Genomic DNA, 6,000 nt, shown 5'->3' on the forward strand with positions numbered 1-6,000 from the left:
GTCAAAGACATTATATCAGGTATAAACTGAATAAATTATACATTGTCATATATTGATGATAAACATTTAACAAAAACTGAGTGATTCTGGCTGCATTTATAAGATGCTTTTATTCAAACATCTTTCCAAACATGACACCAATCACAGAACCACCAATTCTGTGACTGTGACAATGAGCCACAGGTGCCCCAACAAAGCTTGAAGAAATATAAAAAAGTAAGTGTTGAAGCAAAGTTCAGTACGTGGGAGCAGCCGTTGGGAAACACTATGCATTAGTAATAAAGAGCATGGAAAGTGGAGTGTGGGTGGTGGGATTAAGAGGGCATCTGGTATCAGAGCGGGAGGTAAATAACCCTGGCTCGGTCCTGTCTGAGAGCAGACCTGTCTCTGCTGTGGCGCGCTCCAGTTTGGAGGGAACAACATGCACACTCCACGCTATGTGGGGAGAATGTGAAAGCGCTTGCTGCCATGGCAACAAGGCAGCTCCACAGTCTCCAGTCCCCATTAAGAAAGATGGGTGGCAACGTGGCTGTAGCTCAATGGTGGTGTAGCATGACACACTGAAAGAGCCTATTGAAAGCCAGTGAATTCGGCAGTTAATGAAAAGAGCAAAGGCACAGCAAATCTACCAGGCAGGTGATACTGACCTCACCTCTCTGAGTGCATGCACTTGTGAGAGGATGAGAATATTATGCATATACTGCATATTATCTATTCAATTCCATTATTTTCATCAGCTAATAGTGTACACTTTCATCGTAAAATCTCAGAGAGATTGTGACTGGATTCTAAGCTTAATTACAATAGAGGAATTGTTGAGTGCAGCCCTAACTTCAAAGTGACCTTGAACAGAGACCTTGGATTAAATGTCTACAGATGAAATGACGTGAATGTCCTTTTTATTTTAAAATTATTATTAGGCCAGGGTCTTTCTTTTCATGGGAAATGGTTATTTACAAAAGCCTACAAGAGACTAGCTATGGTGTGATGTATTTCTTTCAGCTGCATTATGATTGTATTTGTCATTTTACATCAGAGAGACCAAGTTTGGAAATGCTTTGTCAACTCAGGGTCTGAATGTTTTTCCCACAAAACATTTAAGAGTGCAGTGTGATTCATGTTTGAGGCAGTGGCTGCTTGGTGTGGGGGAGTAGATGAACAACCATTCAATCAACCTGTTACATCAAAATGACTACTATTACTATTCCTCTTTTCCACAGACATCTCACAAACAAATTATATCAGCCAAAACATAAAACATTCTCTGTATTTATGTTGCTAAGGATAACAGATTCCTTCGGCATGATAGACAGCAAATAAATCATTCAAAAGTCACGCTTCTCGGTCAGCTGGTTGTGGTTTTACTGCAGGACACCATTAGCCTGAGTTCTTTGACTGTGTTTCATGTAGATACTGTGCATGTGGTGAAAGCCAAATTCACCAGAACAAAACAGATTTCATCCTGTGTCCAAGTGCCAAGACTCTTTTCATTCAGCTGAAAATAGCAAGCCACTGCTTACGCACATCTCCAGAACATAGTTTAGGCAAGTAAAAGATTGGGTGGGAGTGATTTGTGGAGGAGGAATACAGCCACCGAAGGAACTCAGCAGAGTTTGTTCAAAAACATGAACCAAATGAATCAGAAAGACACCAGATAGTGTAAAAAAAAAAAGAAAAGAAAACAGAGCTCAATGTGCAGCAAAGTTGCTATTGTTTTTTTAATCAGTTTCAAGAGATGTCCATCAAGGATTTGTTGGGTGCTTTATAAGGCAAGAGAGGAAAGACAAATGAGGAAGAACATCCCAAGTAATATGATCTGTTATATTTAATAACATATATGTCATTACAGAGTTCGAGTTATAAGTTTGCAACATGGATTTTCCTCTGCTGTAAGTGCCTGACTTAGACACTGAAGCGAGGATCAGCGAAATGACCTCACTGACCTCGGTGGCAGCCTGACCACAACTCCCGCCTACTGTGGTGTAATAAAAGATTCACACAACAGAGGGCAGTATACCAGCTTCTGTGACATCACAGCTGCAGTTCACAGTTGGATAGGTACTGTATATTAATATATGAAATAAATATTTATGTATATCTGTTAACAATGAAAGTAAACTATTCCTTGTCTGTGGTCAAGCCCTAAGGAGAATATGTTGGTACATATCTTAGTTTTCCCCAATTCCATTCTTTATTTCCAACACATTATTCCATGTACATCATCTTTGTGGTTTAAGAAATCATGATATAATGATATAAAGAAATCAGTACATAATGAATGAGAAGAGTACATCAATACTGAAGTTTGCTCTTTTTCATCTCACAGTATTCAAATACACATCTCTCTGTTTTCAAGTTTTTGAAAATTTTACATACTGAATTTTTTCCTTAAAAACCTACATTTCTATGGCACAATAATTTTCCATGCTTTAACTTTGAGAGGCAGCACAGTCTGTGTGTGACTGTATTTAAACATTAATGATGAAAAGGTCTCTGTCACATCACTACATCAGGTTGTGAGAGTGCTGGGACACTAGCATAGATACCACTTTCACCGTCTCTTTGTTTGTATCTCTGTTATCTGGAAAGGTCTTAAATGTGTCGTGGTGACTATTTTGTAAATAATGTAACTGTTGCCAGGCAAATGTATTCAGCGCCTCCCTAGTCCAAATCAGTGGTGAAGTGGAACCATGGCGGTCTCTCCTGACACGAGGGAGACTGCAGTGTCACAAGCAGACACTGGGCTTTCCAGATGATACCAGCAGGCAAACATATATCAGGCTGTTTTTTTTCCCTCCCATAAACCCTGCATGTGCAGCAGTTGTACATCAGACATTGTGCTGGCCTAAACCAACATAATCCAAGAAAGAGAAATGCTGAATTTCTCTGCAGTAACCAATGCAACCTCCATGGTTGTCTTGACAACTCAAGCTTCTCATTGTCTTAAGCAGAACTGTATTCAAAATCACAAACACCCAGAAACCTAATGTTATGTCACAGAAAATGGTATGAATGCTGTACTGCTCCCCCTCAACACACATACACACTCACACGCTCTCTTTATGCTTCTACATCACTCATCCTGAGTTTGTACTCGCCTCGTATTCAAATCTATTTTTACAACAGGAAAAATGAACTCCGGCACAGGCAATGTACTATTCTGGAAAATTAGCTTATTCATATCATACTCACTCTTATTTATTCACTATCCTAGAAATGAGTTCATTCATAATTTATTGCCATTGTAAGAGGCAGTAAATCTAAATGGCACAGTGCTGATATGATGCCCACATCCAGTTGAATTTGCTTAGGGACTGAGTGGAAAGCACTGGGGTGAGGAGGGCTGCTGAACGTCAAGATTCATTTTTTTAAATAACCAAGGCTGCTCAGCTCTATTCAAGTTTTCAGTGAGTTTCAGTCAGAATTAAACACTGTGATAAGATGAATTAATTCAATCTATATGTAATGGCACTGTCAAACTCAAAACAATGACAAAAAGGGTGCATGTGCAAATATGTGCATATTTATGTATGTATATGTGTCTTACCCCCATGATCCCCCTTGACATCTCCTGTGTTAGAGCAGGCATTCATCTCCCTCCCCAGTCAACAGGTCTCCTCTTCATCAACAGCCCTCTCCAGTCAGGCAAAACCCAGCCAGCCTGTAATTATTGACTCCACTTGAGAGGAATACCAACAGGCACAGACACACTGTGAGATACAACAACAGCACTGAGCAGTATTCCAGTGCACAGCACCTTTCCACAACTTCAAAACACCTGGAGCCTGCCGCTGTAAGCGCGAGGAGCACGCTGCCGTCAGCTGCCTTTTTGGGATCTCTGATGACCAAGTAAAAACTTTGAGGACACAAAATTTTGTCATTAACTGAGAATATTTTTGTCCAGTTGAGCCCCAGACTGTTTACCTCATCCCTCTGCCCTGTACGTGGCTCTGTTCAGACACAGACACATGGCTGTCAGGGAAAGCTGTGAGCCCTCCATGCTGCCTGTAGATGACTCCCTTGTTAAAGGAGCCAGAGAGGGTGGCAGGAACTCAGGCTGGACACTTCACCAACTCGATACCGTATGGCATGCCATGTGTCAGCTAGGAACTAGATTTGTCGAGCATGACATCAAACAACAGACACAGAAAATGGTGGAAAATATGGCATGAATTAAAAAGTAGACTTATGTTATTGTAAGTCTAGATGGGGGGGGGGGGGGGGGGTCAGGGGCTATAGATCAGTTCTATTACTGCCACATTAGGATTCCTATTTATAGCCACAAGGATGATCTTAAATAAATTATTGGTGTTTTAGTAATAACTTATTGCTATTTGTTAATTCACTAAAAGGCCTGTGAGGTTTATTGCAACATTAAGTAGTTTGACACAAGTCTATCATAAATTATAGTAATAAGTATCCCCTTGAGCTTTTCTAAAATCTTCCTCCTGCACATTCTCTCTGGATATGAGCCAAAGTATATTGATACAAAAATAGATTACAAACACGCCTCATCTCCAAATGGAGCTACACTCACTCATCAGTATACGGCACAGTAATGCTGGTGGGTAGGGTCTGCCCACATTTTTCTGATCCTCAGGAAGCCTCTTCACGACTATGAGTTATATTATTCCATTGCCTACAGTAATGGCATGGTGCATGGCAGCAGCATGTGGGGGAGAAGGGGAGGGAGGAAAGGGGGGGGTGGGTCGCCATGTAATCTGGGAGTGCCATCTGTGGATGTCAGCTGAAGCTGCCACTTAGCGGCCATAACACAATCACCACGTCAACACTTGCCAACAATTGAGGCTTCCAGAGTCCCTGTAAGTATATATGACATGCCAGAAAACTCGAAGAACGGGAGGAATGTTTCGAAAACCAGTTGAAGCAGCAGTTCAGACAGTTCTTATATTTAGTTAAGACTGATTCTTGTCATGCCAGGCTTTCTGTGATGATAAATGAGAAGCACACTGACATATTTTGACAATAAATTACAGCGCAGTGGGCTTATCCTCCTCATTGCATGAAAACAGCATGATCATGTCCACATGATCCACAAATATACACTAGATGGAGCCAAACCCCTGTAACTACAAAGAACATGATCAGTCTGTGCTCTGCAGTCTACCATTTCTACCTATTTCACCTTCTAACAACAGAGCAAATAACTGTATTTATAGATTGCACTGATTATGCTTCATTTAGTTTGATATATTATTATATTTTTATAACATATTTAACTGGCAAAACCTACCCATCACCTTTCTCAAAAAAAATTGAGTGGAATATATTATCAGGTTTTTACAGCATCTCACAAAATAATCAAATGAATTATCACAGTCTGCCTCTATGGTCTGTCAGATTCAGAGTGGTTAATGATTGAGACCTCAATTCAGTGAGCGCTCCATATGCATAATAACACCCAGTGCTATAAAATAAAATAAATCAGTGAAGGAATTTGAACTAAAATTTAAACCTATGGCCACAAAGTGCTGGATAAAGGGGCATACCAAAGGAAACCATGCAAATGGTCGCTAAAGAAAAGGGAAAACCATCAACGCCTCTTAAGTGGTTTGGCTCTCCAAATTGTGGTCAGGTACATCTTCTTTCCTTAAATTATCCATGAGTTGTGTCTACAACTTGATTGAAGTCCACCTGTAGCAAACTGAATAGATGGGACATGGTTAAGAAAGGCACACACCAGTGTATACTGCATAAAGTCCCACAGTTCACACTCCATGTTGGGACAAAAACAAAGTCATGAAGTCCAAGGAACTATGTAGACCTCAGTGAAAAAACTGTGGCTAGGCATAGGTACCATTTCTAAAGCTTTTAGTGTTTCCAGGAGCACCAAGGCTTCAATAATTATGAAAAGGAAGATGTCTCTTACTACTAAACTGAGTAACCAGGCAAGAAAGGCCTTGGTCAGGCAGGTGACCAAGAGCCAAACAGTCACCCTAACAGCTAACAAATGGCTAAAAGACAGATATCTCAAGCATG

The sequence above is a fragment of the Lates calcarifer genome, linkage group LG15, assembly GCF_001640805.2.
Source record: "Lates calcarifer isolate ASB-BC8 linkage group LG15, TLL_Latcal_v3, whole genome shotgun sequence".
NCBI classification, from domain to species: domain Eukaryota; kingdom Metazoa; phylum Chordata; class Actinopteri; family Centropomidae; genus Lates; species Lates calcarifer.